Source organism: Bos grunniens, chromosome 19 (assembly GCF_055505025.1).
Source record: "Bos grunniens cultivar Pamir isolate PY7600 chromosome 19, Bosgru_T2T1.0, whole genome shotgun sequence".
Classification (NCBI taxonomy): Eukaryota; Metazoa; Chordata; class Mammalia; order Artiodactyla; family Bovidae; genus Bos; species Bos grunniens.
In genome coordinates, this window is record NC_141183.1 from 44,468,158 (window position 1) to 44,488,494 (window position 20,337).

The following is a 20,337-nucleotide window of genomic DNA, read 5'->3' on the forward strand; positions in this document are numbered from 1 at the left end:
GGTGACTCAAGTGGCCCAGCAGATACGCAGATGCTTCCTTTCTGCAGTGTGTGTGTGTATGTGTGCATCTGTGTGTCTGTCCATCCCAGGGCAGGACTCTCCCTAGATCTTTAGAGCCAGTACAGTATTTGACCATCCCCTAAATTCAACCACTTCTTTTGGGGAAGGTACAAACCAAAGCCTCAGGGACAATGACCCACCTGAGGTCACACCATTCTCCAGAGACAAAGGAGGAAGTGACCGGGGACTCTGAAATGTCTCGCCTGCACCCCAGCACTGGCCCCTCCTGTTTGGTGGAAGTCACTCATGGTGGCACAGCCATTCCATGAAGGTAGAGTGATTGGCCTGGCCAGGACTGGTCCTCACCTAGGGCCAGGCCCTGTGCTTTTTAGCATAAATTATGTCATGCCACGTACTCCTCACCCTCATCTTTCAAAAGAAGCATCTTAATCCACATTTCAGATGAAGAAACTGAGCCAGGCATGTTTCAGTCCTCAGAATCTGTGCTGGTCCTACTTATATTATCATGATTGATATTTTGAGCACATGCTCTGTGCCAGGCACTTTTTTAGACGCTTCACGTACGTTAGTTCATTTGGTGCTCATCGAGGCAGGCATTTAGGACTAGCTCTATGCTATAAATGGGGTCCCTAAGGCACTGGGTTTAAGTAATTTGCTCAGTTCAGTTCAGTTCAGTCGCTCAATCGTGTCCGACTCTCTGCAACCCCATGAATCGCAGCACACCAGGCCTCCCTGTCCATCACCAACTCCCGGAGTTCACCCAAACTCATGTCCATCGAGTCGGTGATGCCATCCAGCCATCTCATCCTCTGTCGTCCCCTTCTCCTCCTGCCCCCAATCCCTCCCAGCATCAGGGTCTTTTCCAATGAGTCAACTCTTCTCGTGAAAAAGTATTGGAGTTTCAGCTTTAGCATCAGTCCTTCCAATGAACACCCAGGACTGATCTCCTTTAGGATGGACTGGTTGGACCTCCTTGCAGTCCAAGGGACTCTCAAGAGTCTTCTCCAACACCACAGTTCAAAAGCATCAATTCTTCAGTGCTCAAGTTTCTTTATAGTCCAACTCTCACATCCATACATGACCACTGGAAAAACCATAGCCTTGACTAGATGAACCTTTGTTGGCAAAGTAATGTCTCTGCTTTTGAAAATGCTATCTAGGTTGGTCATAACTTTCCTTCCAAGGAGTAAGTGTCTTTTAATTTCATGGCTGCAGTCAGCATCTGCAGTGATTTTGGAGCCCCCCAAAATAAAGTCTGACACTGTTTCCACTGTTTCCCCATCTATTTCCCATGAAGTGATGGGACCAGATGCCATGATCTTCGTTTTCTGAATGTTGAGCTTTAAGCCAACTTTTTCACTCTCCTCTTTCACTTTCATCAAGAGGCTTTTTAGTTCCTCTTCACTTTCTGCCAATTACAAAATAAACAAAGGAAGGAGTCAGAAATCCAACATGCAGTGAGGGAGGGGAAGTGAAACAGAGGTGAGAGGCCCCTGATGTCTGCACACATGATCAAATGACCACTGGGGGTAACAGGTCACTCCCACCAGGACCCTCTGTGGGGCTGCACAGAACACACGTCAGGATTCAGCAGAGGGGTAAGGATGCTCCTCATTGGCTAAGGGTCACACCTGGGATATTGGCAACTCCTTGATACTTCAGAGCTGCCCCTGTGCAGGCTGCATGTCCTGAGGCACAGATGTAGGAAGCTACCTTCCTAAGGCTACGATCTGCAAGTGACTCCAGGTGGCCAGGGGATACAAGCAGGGCACATTCTGCTACCATCAGTTAAGCCTGACGCATCTGTGGTCAACAAATGTGCATTCTCCCCTCTACTCTTTACAGGTACTTTTCATTGATATCATGAAATGTATGTCAAAATATGATTTGCTTTTACAACACCATGAAATTTTCATATTAAAAAAATTCACAGATTAGAAAACCTGCTTTGTCACATTGCTACCCAGTTATTACTTCAAAAAATCATAGTCTGTACTAATGTTCATAGCACTATTCATAATAGCTAAAAAAGTGGCTGCTAAGTCACTTCAGTCGTGTCTGACTCTGTGCGACCCCATAGACGGCAGCCCACCAGGCTCCCCTGTCCCTGGGATTCTCCAGGCAAGAACACTGGAGTGGGTTGCCATTTCCTTCTCCAATGCGTAAAAGTGAAAAGTGAAATCGAAGTCGCTCAGTTGTGTCTGACTCTTAGCAACCCCATGGACTGCAGCCTACCAGGCTCCTCCATCCATGGGATTTTCCAGGCAAGAGTACTGGAGTGGGGTGCCATTGTCTTCTCCACTAAAAAAGTGGAGGCAGCCTAAAAGTCCATCAGGGGAGGAATGGATAAGCAAATTGGAATGGAATATTATTCAGCCATAAAGGTACTGATACACACTACAACAATATGGGTGAGACTCAAAAATATTTTGCTAAGACAAAAAAGCCAGACACAAAAAAAGTCACATAAGTGGTCCAGTGGTTAAGAATCCGCCTGACAATGCAGTGGATGTGTGTTCGATCCCTGGTCTGGGGAGATTCCACATGCTGAGGGGCAGCTAAGCCTGTGCGCCACAACTGCTGAAGACTGCACACTCTAGAGCCCATGCTCTGCAACAAGAAAAACCACCACAGTGAGAAGCCCGTGTACCGCAACAAGAGAAAGCCCATGCAGCAACGAAAACCCAGCACAGCCAAAAATAATTAATATTCTAAAAGGGTCACATAATATATGATTCCATTTATATAAAATATCTGGAATAGTTAAATCCATAGAGACAGAAAGCATATTTGTGGTTGCCAGGTTATGGGGAGAGAGAAATGGACATTGATTGCTTAATTGCTATGGGTCTGCTTTGGGGGTGACGTAAATGTTTTAGAACTAAATAGAGGTGATAGTTGCACAACCTTGAGAATGTACTATTAATAAATGCCAACGGTTTGTTCACTTAAATGGTTAATTTAATGCTAGGTGAATTTCACTTCAATTAAAAAAAAAAAATCATGGTCATATTAGCCATAAGGAGTAGAGAGAGGCGGCAAAGGCAGATCCAGGTGAGCCTCAGATGAGGAAATAGGGCAGTTGCCAGCACTGCCCAGGTGGTCCTGCTGAAAGGGGTTCCCCAGCACCAAATAACTGCAGATTAAGACAGAACAATGAAGTGGTATATTTTTGTCTTTGAAATTAGGATCTATTTTTACAAACAATTCTCATCCTTGGCATGAGTATAGTAAGGGCATTCTCATACTCTTCCGGTGGAAGATAAATTAATCTAGCCCTTCTGGAGGGGAGCTTGGCGTTTTGCATTATAAGAATTTAAAATGTCCTTATACTTTTATTTTTTTAATTTGGGTGCACCCTTGGAAGTGAAAGCACAGAGTCCTAACCACTGGACCACCAGGGAATTCCCCAGAACGGTCTTATCCTTTTAAATGAAATATTTCCCATCCAGTTTTCATTCACGGATGTCTCACTCAAGACTGCATTTTTAGCTGGAACTTAAAGAATGTGAATATGTCCTAAGTTCACGAGCAGCGGTCTAATGCCTTTTTTTTTTTTTTAAGAAGTCTATTCCTTTTGACTTCTTTTTTTGAAGAAGTCTATTCCGTTTGACTTGTTTCTGCTTGGCCAGAAACAAGCCCAAGCATTTAGTTTATAATTGAGGTGGTATTTCAAATAAGTGAGGAAATACTCTGCTAAAGGAGAAAGGCTGAATAATGAATGGTATTTTGAAAGTTAGCTAATTATTTGGGGGAAAAAAATAAGCTTACATCTTTACTTCACATGCTTCAATTCTTTGTGACTCTGTGGCCCATAACCTGCCAGGCTCCTCTGTCCATGAGATTCTCCAGGCAAGAATACTGGAGTCGGTTGCCACGTCCTCCTTCAGGGCATCTTGGCAACCCAGGGATCTGACTCCTGCATTGGCAGGCAAGTTCTTTACCACTATCACCACCTGGGAAGCTCCTTTTCTTCACTGCTGCTAAGTTGCTTCAGTCATGTCCGACCCTGTGCAACCCCATAGAGGGCAGCCCACCAGGCTCCCCTGTCCCCGGGATTCTTCAGGCAAGAACACTGGAGTGGGTTGCCATTTCCTTCTCCCCTTTTCTTCACACTTTATATCAAAAGAAATTCCAGGATCTAAAAGCTAAATTCCAGGATTTAAAAGGAGGAGGAGGAACGGGGGAGGGGGGGAGGAGAGTGGGAAGGAGAAGGAAAAAAAAATTGAGATCTAGAAGAAAATTAGGGAACCCTTTGAAACTCAGAAGGAAACAGTCCTATAAGCAGAAAGCAACAGGGGAGAGAATAAAGTAAAACATCAAAAAGTCAGAGAACATAAAAATGTAACGGGTGTATGTGTCAAAAATCACCAAAACCAAAATCGAGGCAAATTCTAAGCTTAGGAAAATATTTACAGCACATGACAGACTCAACATGAAGGAAATTTTCTAAAAATCAGTAAGAGGAAAAAAATAGAAAATGGAAAAAAAAAATGGACAAGAGATATGAATAGACCACTCACAAAAGGGAAACGGCAGATGTTCGCATCTATTTTTAAAATACAGCAGACACGTGGTCTCTGGGAGGCGGAAAGCAGGAAGTCAAGCCAGGCTTTCACTAGAGAAGGGCCGTGGCCCCCTCCCCGCTCTGTGAAAGGGCTCCCCGGGGAGCAGTTCCTGAAGGCCGAGCTTGCCTTCTCCCCGGGGCGCTGGACGAACAATTCCACCCTTTGTAGAGGCTTCGCCCATAACGCAGCCCTCCCTCTGCACCGGGGCGGACCGGCTCCGGATCACTGGACGGACCGGATCGCAAGGCCAGCATGGTCGGAGCTGGGCCAGCACCCCGGAGCGCCGCGGCCACCGGGGGGCGGTGCTGCCCCAGGACGCGCCAGCCTCGGGCCAGCGCGGGGACCACAGAGGCCCCTTTGTTCTCTCTCCTCCAGGAGATGAGTCACAAGAGTCGTGGCCGAGGCCAAAGTCAGACCGATCCAAGGAACTGCAGAGGAGGGCCGCGGGGCCGCGGGGCGGCGCCTGGGAGTCACCCCGGACGCCTGCTCTGGCCTCATCCAGGGCTCCTAGGGCTCGGCTGGCACCCGGGGAAACTGGGTCAGGCCGGTGGCCTAGTTTGCTGCTGAGCAGCGGTGGCCCTGGGCAGGGCGTGAATGGGAAGGGCATCTATCTCTGTTTCCTTCCTGGCTCACTCATGTGACAGATATCTGAGGAGTCCCTCAAGCGCCAGGTGGGTCAGAAGGCAGTCACCGGCAGCTTCCAGAGAACTTCTAAAGCCCTGGCGGCAGGAGTTCAGAACGTGTGATCTCAGACTCCAGAGGCTGGGCTTGCTGGGATGGGTCCCCATATCACCGGTCTCCCTTTGCATCTCAAGTTCTGCTGCCCAATTTGGGACACCTCACCCTGGCATTGGATTCCTTTGGGATCCACCTCTGACTGCTCCAGAAGGTGATCCCGTCCCCCATCACACTCACACACACACACACACACACACACACCCTATTCACTGGGTCCACACACACACACACACACACACACACACACCCTATTCACTGGGTACACACACACACACACACACACACACACACACACCCTATTCACTGGGTACACACACACACACACACACACACACACACACACACACCCTATTCATTGGGTCCTGTGTTTGTATCCCAGGCTGCAAAGGCCACCATTCTCCCACTTCCACCCCAGCCCAACCAGTCCTCTCTCTGCTTCTAAATCCACCCTGGAATGTCTGTGGACTGCATTCTTCATCTCTCCAAAATTCTCACTTCTTGCTGATGAAGAAGAACTTTTCATTGCCGGGTCCAAAGGTGTGAGCTACCCAGTCTCAGGGGAGCTAGGCGCAGCCCAGACAGCCCAGGTCTGTTTAGCTGGAGATGCCTGGAGAGGCCCAGGAAGACTCGACCTTGGAGAAGGTGGGGTCAGCATCAGGGCGGGAAGCCCTGGACCCAAGTGACATGAAGACCTCCTGTACCCACAGCCCGAGTCCAGAAAAATGAGAGCTCGTCTTCACCCCTGTTTCCTTGTCTCCTTCCTGCCTCTTTCCCCTACCTTGAGCCTGGGTCTAACTCTGAACCCACGCTGCCCTGGCCGTGGAGTTGGACTGTGGCAACTTCTACTTCCCTGGGGCCCAGAGCATCAGAGGTAGCTCTGAGCCTGCATTATAGGTGAACGCAGTGAGGCTCAGAAGGGCTAACTTATGTGCCAAGAAACACGGCAGAGTGCAGAGCAGTTCAACTCCCAGCCCCCTCATGCCCTCCACTCCCTCACATGCTCTGCACCCCCTCACGCTCCCCACCTTAGAGAATGTGGACAGAATAAAGGGGGGAGTGGGTAGGTGCTCTGTGCCTTTGCTGGAATGACTTGTTCACAGAACTGAAGGCAGAAATTTTAAATGCAACTTTTTAAATGCTATATTGAGGCCAAGCCATGTGGCTTATAGGATCTTAGTTCCTCCATCAGAGATTGAACCTGGGCCCCCAGCAGTGAAAGCATGGAGCCCTAACTACTGGACCACCAGGAAATTCCCTAAATTGACTTTTTAAAAATGTTTGCGGTAGGGGCTTCCCTGGAAGTGGTTAAGACTCGGTGATTCTCATGCAAGGGGAATGGGTTCCATCCCTGGTCAGGGGATTTAAGATCCCACATGCTGTGCAGAGTGGCCAAAAAAAAAAAAAGTAATGATAAAGGGCTTCCATGGTGGTCCAGTGATTAAGAATCCACCTTGCAACGCAAGAGATACCAGTTCAATCCCTGATCCGGGAAGATCCCACATGCCATGGAACTAAGCCAGTGCACCACAACTATTGAACCCTCGCATGCTAGAGCCTGTGCTCCACGAGAGAGTAGCCCCTGCTCACCACAACTAGAGAAAGCCCGAGAGCAACAATGAAGACCCAGCGCAGCCAAAATATTATACAACTAAATAAATCTTAAAAAAAGAGAAGCAACTATACTCCAATCAAAAATTAACTTTTAAAAAAGACAACTGTATGCCAATAAAAATTAATTTTTACATATATTTTAAAAAGAAATAAACAGATATCCTCAACAATTAAAAAGCTAAAGCTTGGTGTAAAATGTCCAAACAAGACAGAAGTATATAAGCTAGAATCAGAATGAAAGTCCAATTCTCCCCTAATTCACACCTCGCTGGTATTAATAATACCTTGGTGCAATTCTTCCAAGCTTTTTCAGCTACTAATATAAATTGAGCATACCATGCTAGAACTTGCTCGGTTCTCATCCGGCAGTTTTGTCTCCATCTTGTAAAGTTTCCTGACATCCCACAGAGGGTTAGCCCTGCCCTCCTAGATGGACAGGAAGCTTCCTGGTTTTACCCTTCCAGTTCACACCCATGGTTCACTGCAGGCACATCTCCAGGGAATAACTTTCTAAAAGTGGAGCTGTGAGAGCAAAGGAACGCATGCTTCTGCTACTCTCTCTAGCATCTTGTGATGGCACAGGGCTGACAGGCTCAGGGCACGGAGTCAGCCTCCTGAGGTCCCTGCCTCGCCACCTGCTCCCCAGCTCCCTGGCCTGCCCCTCATCCCCAGTCAGGAACCAGCCCAGTCTAAAGCTTCTGCCCTTGTGCACAGACCCTGGGGTCCTTCAAGCACACCTCAAAGTGGAAAAAGTGAAAGTGTTAGTCACTCGGTCCTGTCCAACTCTTTGGGAGCCCATGGACTGTAGCCCACCAGGTTCTTCTGTCCCTGGGACTCTCCAGGCAAGAATACTGGGGTGGGTAGCCATTTCCTTCTCCAGAGGATCTTCCCGACCCAGGGACCACACCCAGGTCTCCCACTTTGCAGGCAGACTCCTTACCATCTGAGCCACCAGGGAAGCTTCCCCCTAGATTCTTTATTCGCCATCAAACACCTCCACCACCCTCTGGCCATCAGAACTGACAGTCCTCTGTGGGGGACCACCAGGCCCTGGCAAAGCGTTCCTTTTGCAGGCTAGTGGCCCCGCTTCCTAGTTTTGGTAATGTAGTTCCTTTTCCCTCCTTTTAAGGCAGAGACAAAGATAAACAGTTTGTCTCCAAATGCAGATCAAGCCCTCCCCACTGCCACAGGGCTCTGCTGGGAGTGTGTCTGCTTATTGTCTTAATACACAGTCCGGAGTCCCATCAGGTGGCTTCAAGTGACCCGTGTGGGTCAGTCACACGGCAGGGTTTCGTGGAGCCTCTGTGCCCATTCACCTCTGGGCCAGGCACTGGGGGTGAGAAAAGAGAAACAGAGGCCGTGAACCTACATCCACTTTCTCCCCAGTACTCTGTGCTCCCAAGAGCCTGCCACAACCCAACTTTAAAGAGTTCTGCCTCCCTCCTGCCCATCCTGCTCCCCAATAAAATTGAATGCAGGTGATTCTTCTTCCTCAGAATGACTATTCCACGAGAGTTAGCAACCAGCCTCCTCGGTGGTGGTGGGGAATGGAGGCGGGGTGTTCAGACCAGTCCACAGACCTTCTGGGGTCCCTTGAGCCACACACTGTGTGTCACTGTTTACTCCCGGAAACCAGATGGGAAAACGTCCCTGCCCTTAGGTCTAGATTCACAGTCTGACCACTAGACAGAAGCAGAAGCAATCACAAACAATGAGATGGATGCAAGAGGAGGCTTGGGCAGAGGGCGTGAGGTTGGTGACGTTAAATGGTGGAGAATATTCACTCTCAGTGAGATATTATGGGGAGAATGTGACCTCTGTCCATCCACCTTTCTTTTTTCACTTACACATTTTTACTCAAGGTTATATGTTCTCTGCCTGTACCTCTTGCTCTTGAAATCCCATTATTGCCTCAAGGAAACATTTTTATATTAGACAATGGAAAGAGAGTAACGTTCCCAGCCTAAAGGCAAAACCCCCATGACTCTGGCTGACTTTACCAGTCTGTATGGGTCCTGTCCTCTCCACAGCTTAATACTTCATCCACATTTCAAGAGTTTTCCCCTTCATTCAGGGACTGTGTTGGGACTGTGGACCTTGGGAGGAAGCAGTGGTCTATAAACACCCTAGGTACCAAACCCTTTTTGGACAAAATAACACCCAGTCCTAGTGAGATTGTGGTGAATATTGCCTGTTATTATTATTATTATTATCACCAAATAAGCCAAAACATTCTGAAATACCATGTGATGACTATAAATGATAATATAATTAATTCTATGCAGCAAAGTGGGAAAAAAATGTTCATGATGTCATCGGCTCCTGCCTCTTGCCTTGCCCTCTCTGGTACTTCTTCCTCTGCTGTCGCATAGCTGATAAGTGGAACTAACACTGTAACTGCTCTGCTGGACTTGTACTACTTCACGTTCCCTAAAATGCCTAGAAGCTGCTTCACACGTCTACACATTTACCACCCCTCTCACCCAAACTGGTGAATGCTGACTCATGCTTCAAACTTAGCATTGCTTCTAGAACCTTCTTTAAAATGTCTGATTCTTCCTGAATCAAACAATCGGATTGAGAGATGAACAGGCTATTGGCCCTGCCTCCCCTCCTGGTCGAGGTCTCCAGCCATGCCCACAAATACAGTCTCTGGCTTATATGGTTCCACTTAGGAGTTTTTGATGTTATGATGAGGTGAAAGCAATACAAATTCGGTAGAAACCATACTTGGAATTTTTACCTTTCCCAGGCTAGCCATATGTCTGATATTCTCTTGTGATGTTGGGCAGGGCAGCCACAGCCCTGGTTAGCCACAGGATCACAAAGATAAACAACAGATACACTTAGGACTCTTCTGGACCCAGACAAGCAGTTCACTTTCAGTATAGTCCTCAATAAATTACATGAGATATTCAATACTTTATTATAAAACAGGCTCTGTGTTAGCTGATTTTGCCCAACTGTAGGCTAATGTGTTTATAGTATCTTTAAGGAGCACTACTGTGGTGGCTCAGACAGAAAAGAATCTGCCTGCAATGCAAGAGACCTGGGTTCAAGCCCTGGGTCAGAAAGATCCCTTGGAGAAGGATATGGTGACCCACTCCAGTATTCTTGTCTGGAGAATCCCATGGACAGAGGAGCGTGGTGGGCTATAGTCCATGGGGTCACAAAGAGTCAGATGTGACTGAGCGACTAACACTTTCACTTTTCTTTCAAGGTGCGCTAGGATCAGCCACGGTATTGATAGATTAGGTTCATTAAATGTATTTTGTACTTAGGGTATTTTCAATTTATGATATTGTGAGGTAATTTCATTGTAAGTCAAGGAAAGTCTGTAACATCAAAGACTCTCCGACCCCTTGATATCTCCCTTCCATCCTTCAGCCACTGAAAGGCTGCTGAATCATGCCTTGTTCTGTCTACAAGCAGGCACTTCTGCTTCCTAAGAGCCTGGAGAGGTGTGCACTTTAGAAGAGAGCCGAAGAGTGTGCTCTGAACTGGGAGAGGCAGCCAGGTAGAGAGGCCATGGGAAGGATAGAAGCACTGTCCTCAGGGGGTTTCCCAGCATCCTCCCTGATTTCCCAGCATCCTTTCTGATTTCCCAGGATCCTCTGTGGTTTCCCAGAATCCTTCCTGGTTTCTGGCACTCTCCCTCAAAGCCCCACCATATTTAGGGTCCCATTTGCTGTGAGGACTGCTGGGCCATGGTTCCAACAAAGGGAGTGAAAGGAAACAGCTCCTCACTTTCCTGTTTGGGCTTTGCTGCCAACTTCACCTTGTCTTGAGTTGATTGCTTTCAGTCAGATTAAGGGGGTTGAACCAAATCAATGGTTTTTCAACTGGGAACATACTTCTGTGTGGCCTGTGTTGACTGAAAAAAGATGCACAAGCTAAAAGCTGACATCTGTGTATGCTAAGTCACTTTATTTTTTTTTTTGCTAAGTCACTTTAGTCATGTTTGTCTCTTCGCAGCCTTATGGACTGTAGCCCACCAGGCTCCTCTGTGCATAGGATTCTCAGGCAAGAACATTGGAATGGATTGCCCTGCCCTCCTCCAGGGGTTCTTCCCAACACAGGGCTCAAACCCACATCTCCTGTGGCTCCTGCATTGCAGGCAGATTCTTTACCAATGAGCTACTGGGAAAGCCTCCTAAAAGCTGAAAATTCTGTCTTATTTGGCGGACATTTTGAGGACTTCAAGCCCAGGAGACAGAACTCTCAGATGGTGCTGAGGGACCGCTCTGAAGAGGTAAAGAAGCCAGAATATATAGGAGCTTTTGCAACAAAAACCAGGTACCCAGCACTTCAAAAAAAAAAAATCCCCCCCTTTTTTTTTCTGCATGGGGTCTTTTTGATGTGGTGCACAGGCTCTTCACTGCTATGCACAGGCTTTTCTCTAGTTCCGGCCAGTAGGGACTACTTTTCCTTGCGGTGTGCGTGCCTCTCCGTGCAGTGCTTCTCTTGTTACAGAGCATGGGCTCTAGGTGCCCAGGCTTCACTAGTCCTGGTGAGTGGGCGTAGTTGCCCCACAGCACGTGGAATCTTCCCAGACCAGGAACCAAATCTGTTTCCTGGTAGGTGGATTCTTAACCACTGGACCACCAGAGAAACCCCAGTATTATTGCCTGGAGAATCTCATGGATGGAGCAGCCTGGTAGGCTACAGTCCACGGGGTCGCAAAGAGTCAGACACAACTGAGCGACTTCACTTTACTTCACTTCAAAGAAAACTCAGATTAAGGAATTTAGCACTTTCTATATATGGGAAGATGCAGGAGTCACAGAAATCATTCCTTTGCTAGCACCTTAGCTCTCTGGGCCCAGTATCCAGTGCTTTCTCTTCCTGAGTCTCCTCAGGCTGCACCACTGGGGGTGACTGCAGCAGCTGACAGCTGGGTTGGCAGGCATCTATCCTGAGTTTCTATCCTGTTCTATGGGTTTCCATCCTGAGTTTCCTCTGGGGTCACTGTCCGGTTGGCTGTAATGTGATGGCTAGGTGGCTGCAGCATCCTTTGTTCACCAATATGGCAGGCAACATGTTTTTCATCGACCCCTGGGTTATGGTTCCAACTCAGAATGTCCAGGGAAGGGGCCTGGCAGGGAAATTCCACAAGTAACTCTTAGGGCCAACATAGTTCATCCATTTTCTTCTCTTTTTTAAATGTTTTTTTAAAAATGTATTTATTTATTTTTGGCCATGCTGGGTCTTCCTTGCTATACACCAGCTTTCCCTAGTTGTGATGAGTGGGGGGCTACTCTCTAGTTGGGGTGCACGGGATTCTCACTGTGGTGGCTTTTCTTATTGCAGAGCACAGACTCTAAGCATGCAGGCTTCAATAGTTTCAATGCATGGGTTCAGTAGTCCTGGCGCAGGGGCTTAGTTGCCCCGAGGCATGTGGGATCTTACTGGATCAGGGATCAAACCTGTCTCCTGCATTGGCAGGTAGATTCCTTATCAATGAGCCACCATCCATTTTCTGATGAGGGCCACAGGGCACACTTACTGGGAGCTTGGGTGGGGTGGAACCCCATCTACCTTGGAATGGCGATAGAACTCCATCGTTATATGAAGAACTTGCAGCGTCTTAAAGAAAACCGATTAAACACTTCCACTGTGCTATATGTCAAACCCAGTCTTAAGTCCTTTAATCCTCATAACAACCCTATGAGGATATAACTACTATCATCCCCATAATTGTAATTACTTATCTTCTCTGTAACTGCTATTAGGTACAGAGGCAAACAGGCACAGAGAAGCTCAGTTCCTCCCAAGTTCCCAGTTAGTAAAGAGCTGGGATGCTCACTCTGGCAGTCTGGCTACAGACTCCGCGGTCAGCCAACTCTTTCTGTTGTTTCTGTCGGGGAAGTGTGTAATTTCCTCGGTTCTTTCTCACCACAGCAAAAATTTGAAATGGCAGACCAACCAGTGGTATAGCTCGGTTACAGCTCAGTTTTATTTGGCAAGCAAAGGAAAATATATCCTCGAGGCATGAGGGCAGGATGACCCAAAAGATGTGAGATGCTCAATTTTGGCTCCTCTTTTCATGTTTTTTTCTCCTCTCCCTGAGCCTGCCCTATGTAAATTGGACTAGCCAGGAGGGCTGTTTGTTTCACCTGAGGTTCTCACTCCAGTCCTCTGACCTTCCTTTGTTTTATTTTCACAGGCTTTTTCCTTTCTTTGTCTTTTAGCCATTGCTATTTTGGACTCCTTTTTCCTATTCTACCTACCTAACACTTTCAGTGATAAACTCAGCAAGTAAGGCCATGAATAATGATCCAGGCTGTGACCAATTATAGCAATTATGACGTTGTTTTTTCCCCTGCTTTGCTGTTTAGTTTTGCAGGTTTGTTTTCATCTGCTTTCAACACTGGGATTCTCGGAGGTCAGGAACTGTCTTGGTATTCCCTGTACCATCAGGGTCTGGAATATGGCAAGTGCTCGAGATATGCTGAGTAAATAAATGAATGCATGCATGAAGGAAGGAAATAATGAATGAGCGCATGAATAACAGGTGTAGGAATAGAAGGAGCCGCAGGATGCTGAGGAAGGCAGGGTAGGACAGCCTCTGCCTGGGCAGAGGCAGGAATCAAGCCAGAGAGGAGGACTCTGTGCCCTGACCAGTTCATACCCAAGGGCAGCTAAACAGTATCCTCAGACAGTCTGTACCCACAGCCTGATTAATGGTTCCAGCAAAACCCTCTGCCGCCTGGGGCTGCAGCCTCCCCACTGTCCTCCCCAACCCCTCCCAACCCCCAGACTCTGCCTTCCCCTTCAGTGAAGGAGGCTCCTCCTTGGGCTCTAGGGCTTGTGTCTTGGGAGCAGGCAGCCAAGTTCTGCTTCCCAGCCTCTTGTCCCAGCCCACCCTGATCATCTGACTGTTCACATGAGGCCCTGTGTAGGGTGTGGCTGTTTTAAGGCCTTTGGCATTTCTTTAAGGAAAAAAAAAAATGCTAAAAACAATGGCTCAACACACTAAAAAAAAAAAAGTTCTCCAATTTGCCTCAGATTTGCCTTGGGGAAGGGGATAATCAAAAACACCCATGGTCCTTGCTGCTATAAAAAAGCTTGTGAGCATGCTCAGTTGTGTCTGACTCTGCAACCCCACTAGGCTCTCCTGTCCATGGAATTTCTTAGGCAAGAATATTGGAGTAGGTTGCCATTTCCTCCTCCAGGGATTGAACCTGTGTCTCCTGCATTGGCAGGTGGATTCTTTACCACTGCAGATTTCTAGGCATAATGACAGCTTCCTGTCTTAGGCTAGGCCTCAGTATGCTTTGGGAGCTTGGTTTCATATTAATCCTGATAACCCTGGGCATTAGGTACTAGGATGATGTGTAATTTCACAAGTGAGTAAGAGGAAGTTCAGAAAGGTCAGAGACTTGCCCAAGATCACACAACAATGAAGAAGTTAGAGCAAAGATTTTAAACCGAGTTATTTCTTGATTCTGAAGCTTATGATCTTACAGGTGTATCATCAAATTCTGTTTTGGCCTTGTCTGACTGAGGATGTGTCAATGGCCTTTCGGTAATTAGTGTCTAGAAAACAGATCAAAGTGGCCCACTTTCAACAAAAAAGTTCCAGATGGATGTTCCACATCTCTATCTACCCTTGCCCTCCCACCCCTCAATCACAAAATGAGATATCAGGCATGGGATCTTCTGTGTCATTTCTGAGAGAAGGAATAATATGCAGTTTTTGTCATCTTTGGACTTTTCCATACAGCTTGGCTTAAAGAAATCATGAGAATCTTTCAAAACAATGATGGTATGAAGACATTACTTTAAAAGTACATGTGTAGATTCATGTTTATTGAAGGTTTACTTACTTTTAGATCCTATTTTGCTCTGCCTGATGGGAAGCTCGAAGTTAAACTTCATGCTCGATTTGCACATTGAGTGTTGTGTTTTTTTCCAGGGCTTGGGGTCAGAAAGCTTTCAAGGGTTTGAAACCTGACACCACCATTTACAACCAGGTAGCTTTTTGGACAGTTAGTTATCCCCATCTGTGCCTGTTTCTTCATTTATAAAATGGGGGTAAGAATATCCTCCTCATTGGGTTGTTGCAAAGATTAAATTATATAGGCTAAGCACTTAGGACAGTGCCTGGATCATAGTAAATGTCTGTGCTAAGTCACTTCAGTCGTGTCCGACTCTGTGCGACCCTGTAGACGGCAGCCCACCAGGCTCCCCCATCCCTGGGATTCTCCAGGCAAGAACACGAGTGGGTTGCCATTTCCTTCTCCAACGCATGAAAGTGAAAAGTGAAAGTGAAGTCACTCAGTCATGTCTGACTATTCGAGATCCCATGGACTGCAGCCTACCAGGCTTCTCCATCCATGGGATTTTCCAGGCAAGAGTACTGGAGTGGGGTGCCATTAGCTATTTTGTGATTTTAATAGATTTTTTGTTGGATAGATTTCATTGTCAAGCCATTTTTCAGGAAGGGCTAATGGATCCCTCTTCACTTGCCTCATGGACTCTCACTTCATTTACCACCTGTTTCCAGTGTCCTCTACTTCTGACATTATCACCTGTAACTTGCATGTAAATAACACTGACATATTTCATCAAATCCTAGATGCCACCAATTATAATCTGTACCACTTAAAAAAAATTTAAAGATCGATTTCGAAAATGCATCCCAATTTCAAAGATGTCAGATGTTGAGGGATAGAAGTATAGCTTTCAATCCATGAATGGTGAGAAGGATCTGATCCTGTATTCCCAACTCAGGCCCTCCCTAATTGTGAACTGTCCCTGCTCCTTCGATGGCATCTGTATCAGTTGACCAAGATAACTTGTCCACATGGCCCAGTGCCATCCCAGTGGTCCTGGTGGTTGGTATTCCAAGTCAGTCCCAGGCAAGCACATCTAACCTTGTCCATACAGATGGTGCAAGGGGCTCAGGTTTCCCCTGGAGGTGCCAATTTGTAAACTGACCTGGTGTTGATCTTTAAGGCCTGTGGCTTTAAGGTCAACTGACTTTCTCACTTTTTATGACTGCTTTGCTTCTTCCTGCTTCAGCCTGAGTTGGATTGTCCTCATGGGCAATAAAAATGATTTGTTTGAGATAAACTTCTAAGAAGAACAGTGTGGGGTTAGAACTAACCAATGTCCAGTGTAATTTCCCCAGGTTGTGGGTTAAAGCGCAGGGCTCAACAATCATTTTCTTGTCTGCGTGGGTTTCAATTGCCAAATTTTATTTGGAGTGTTTCCTTCTAGTTTTTTTTTTTTCTTCTCCATGATCCAGGGAAAAAAAAGAGTGTGTTGGGACTAACGCCAGGGGGTTGGCAGCGCAGGCAGGGACTAAGGAGTCTAAGTTTGACTGATTGCCTTCCCTAAAGGCTAGTGCCCATTTTGTAGAGAAACAGGACTCTGGAGACAGGGCAACTGGAATTTAAATCCTTGATGTCATTTTTTATGACCTACATGACCTACACTGAGTTAGTCTCTCTGAACCTCCACAGATGTAAAGTGATAATACTTCAGAGTCATTGGGAAGCTCCAGGAATAGCAACGAGCATACGGCCAACGCTCAACAAATGGTAGTAACATGCTGAATGCTGCCTACCACATACCCGACACTGCAGATATGAAATATTAGCAAAAGCCACTCATGGAGAGGAGGCACTCTTACAGCATTTTTTAAGTTACCTGTTGTTAAGCAGTCAAGCTAGCAATCCCCCAAGTCCTTCCTGAGATGCAGCCTCAGCCAGCACTTCTGTGAAGTCCTCTGGGCAGCTGGCCTCCTGCAGGGTGAGAAACTGGGCCAACCTACCATATGAACATTCTCCTGATCTGAGGCCAGATGTGGCCAAGCCTAGACTTCTGGGTCCTCACAGGTGTTGAGTATCATGTCCCAGTCTGAGGGAAGTGCTTTCTCCACCCAGCACATGCTGGATGGACTGGTGCTATGGCTCTCATCCCAACTCCCCAGCCTAGGGGTACTTCCATGCCTACTGATCAGGGGTTGGTCTCTCCTTTCCATGGCACCAACAACCTGCCAGTGTGACCCAAATGCCTACCAGGGGCAGAGCCCTGTGGGAGAAAGTTGAGAGCCCTTCCAAGTGTGAAGCATTTGCCTTCTAAATGGGGCACCAGCCTCTAAGGAGAAGTAACCAGCAACAGGGCATGTTTGAAAGGCCAAGCAAATGGTGTGGGAATTAAGATGATTGAATTCAAGGAAGGGGCAAGACCACTTTGGGCTGGGGCAGCTTGTCTGAGACCACCAAGGAGAGACCATCTAGGTCATAAACTCACATATCTACAAGGTTTGGACATGTCGTGAAATTGAGTAAAACAAGTTTGAGTCATAAAATAGGGGGTGGTGGGAACACTTTCGAATTGAGAGCTGCAGACTCTTACAACACAGTTGACCCCACAGTTCCTGTTTCTAAATTCAACTAATATCATTGAAGAGACAACTTGAAACCTATGTAATTCCTGTGAAATCATTTTAGAGGGTCTTAGAGGTGGGGAGATGGTTGAGGATTACAAAGAAATGGGTACCTGTGTGCTCACCTAGCGCAAAAGTATGTCTTTATGGTTTCTATTTTATACTAGCCTCATTCCTGGTTCTATTTTGTATCTTTCTCGGGTATCTTTTAATATTCATCTTTTCCTGTAAGAACATTGCATTTTTATTTAACAATTGGGAAACTTATACACAAAATTTACTGGAGTTGCTACTTCATCTATCTTCACTGCAAGCCATTCATCTTATTCCTGACCCACACTTGATTTCTACAGTCCACACTTTGTTTCTGGACAACAATTTTTAAAAATAGCCATTGGTGCTTCGGCCTTATTTAAAACAACAACAAAAATCACCACCGTCACTGTATTACAGATTTTGCTAAACAAAGTTTAGGTTTACTTTGAGACCAGAAGAGCAACTTCTCTGCGGTATTACTGGTGGAAAAAAGTTCCTAGATTTCTGTCATCTCTCTAAAAGAGAAAGCACAAGGTTGCAGTCTCTAAAAGGCAAAATAATTGGAGTTCATAAAAATTAAATTAAATCTTTCTCCTTCTCCAATCCTAACCTGATTCAATCTTTTTTTTTTTTCTGATTTCTCGACTGTTAAACCTTTAAGAATGTCCTATCACAACCACAGAAAGCTACCCAAACATCTGTAAAACAAGTAGGTCATTTTATACCTTATTCATGTTGCTTTTGGCTAAAGGCAAGTTTCACAGGGGAAAGAGCGCGTTGAGATTGCAAACTGATCTTCATTCCTCCCAAACTTGCTACCATAAACGTAAGCCATGGTTATGACCATCTTTCTTGACTGCACTTTGTTGTTCAGTACCAACAGCTCTCACTTCTCAGGGGAAAGGATTTTAAAACAAAAACCAGGGTAACTGATACTTTCTCTACAGTAAACCCATGTGTTACTCTACTGTACATACTGCTTGTGTTTTATCATCTAAACATTCCATGGTGGTGGCTAAGTCGTGTCCGACTCATGACCCCATGGACTGTAGCCCGCCAAGCTCCTCTGTCCATGGGATTTTCCAGGCAAGAATACTGGAGTGGGCTGCCATTCCCTTCTCCAGGGGATCTTCCTGACCCAGGAATCGAATCTGGGTCTCCTGCATTCTATAGGTAAATGCATTTTCTTAGGTCAGAATTACTTGGACAAAATGTTTATTGCCGACAAACCTTCATTTTAATTGACGTGGAGACTGGACTGTCTCTATGGTTTCTGGCTTGTGAGACAATATTTTACTTCTCATGCTTTGTATTTCCGTCTCCCTGTGCGGGCTGGCTGACAGCCAAGTCCTCTGCACCCATCAGACGCTGCCTCAGCCCAGAAGCGTGCTACATTTGCAGTTCGGCCTTTTTTGGTCTTGCTGCCCTAAAGGCAGTACAAACCAGTTAAATCCAACTTGACCTCAATCGCAAGCAGGCAGGTGATTTCAAGGATCATCAACTTAAGATTTGCCAACCTCAGATCAAGTTACAGGTTTTAAAGTCACTTGAAGTTGTGAGAAAATAGATTGCCTACTGAGGGTGAGAGGCATTTTCCTATGTCCACCTGCACCCTTAACGGGGTCCTAAAACAGGAAATGAAATCTGAATGTAAAGGCTCTCTTGCCAGTTCTCCAAATGACATGAAAGGAAGCAGCAGTAACCATTTTAAAATCATGTAGCTAGAATCTGACCCATCTGAGTATCCCAGTCATATCTTCCCTACCTTCCTTTGGTCACTCAGCCTAAAGCATTACCATCCTGCTATTACCTCTTCCTGATGAAAGATGGGAAATGTAAGCGTGTTTCTACTTACATTCCCCAATCTTGTTTTCACCACGCACTATGGTTTTCATGAGGAGATGGCAAGCAATTCTGGCTTTCTCTGAAAATTTATTGTCCCAAAATGCTATTTTTACTTAATTGGATATGCTGATTAGAAAGTAAATAATTTAGTGGTATGAAGGGTAATGGTACCTTATTACTTGATAAAGGAGAGGTTTTATGAAGCAAAATGAAAACAAAAAAAAAAAAAAATCACAAGAGGTTTAAAGATAAGCCTGCTAGCACCACTCTGTGTTAGTTGCTCAGTCGTGTCTGACTCTGCAACCCCATGGACTGTAGCCTGCCAGGCTCCTTTATCCAAGGAATTCTCCAGGCAAAATTACTGGAGTGGGTAGCCATTCCCTTCTTCAGGGGATCTTCCTGACCCAGGGATCAAACGTGGGTCCACACCATTGCAGGTAGATTCTTTACTGTCTGAGCCACCAGGGAAGCCCATTAGTTCCCCTAAAAGATGATAATTTTCTATTGCTCAGTAATTTTAAAGTAAGCATTTCTACAATGGTTCTCCAAGAACAAACCAAGTAAAACTGGCTGCATTCATGAAGCATTAGTTCTCAGGTAGTGCCCTATTAAAGGGAGTGAAAAAGTTGGCTTAAAACTCAACATTCAGAAAACTAAGATCATGGCACCTGGTCCCATCACTTCATGGCAAATAGATGGAGAAGCAACTGAAAACAATGAGAAAAGACTTTATTTTTTGGGGCTCCAAAATCACTGCAGATGGTGACTACAGCCATGAAATGAAAAGACGCTTGCTCCTTGGAAGAAAAGCTATGACCAACCTAGACAGCATATTAAAAAGCAAGAGACATTACTTTACCAACAAAGGTCCGTCTAGTCAAAGCTATGGTTTTTCCAGTAGTCATGTATGGATGTGAGAGTTGGACTGTAAAGAAAGCTGAGCACTGAAGAATTGATGCTTTTGAACTGTGGTGCTGGAGAAGACTCTTGAGTCCCTTGGACTGCAAGGAGATCCAGCCAGTCCATCCTAAAGGAGATCAGTCCTGAGTGTTCATTGGAAAGAGTGATGTTGAAGCTGAAACTCCATTACTTTGGCCACCTGATGCAGAGCTGACTCGC

General features: G+C 46.1%; 1 long non-coding RNA gene across 1 annotated transcript; it reads right to left on the reverse strand.

Moving 5' to 3' along the window:
• Positions 1-461: 461 nt before the first annotated feature.
• On the reverse strand, positions 462-8,042 carry LOC147352486 (uncharacterized). Its single transcript, XR_015146937.1, has 2 exons — positions 7,879-8,042; positions 462-1,429 (listed from the first exon to the last, which is right to left on the reverse strand). It is a non-coding gene; the product is annotated as an uncharacterized LOC147352486 (long non-coding RNA).
• Between the last annotated feature and the right edge of the window lie 12,295 nt (positions 8,043-20,337).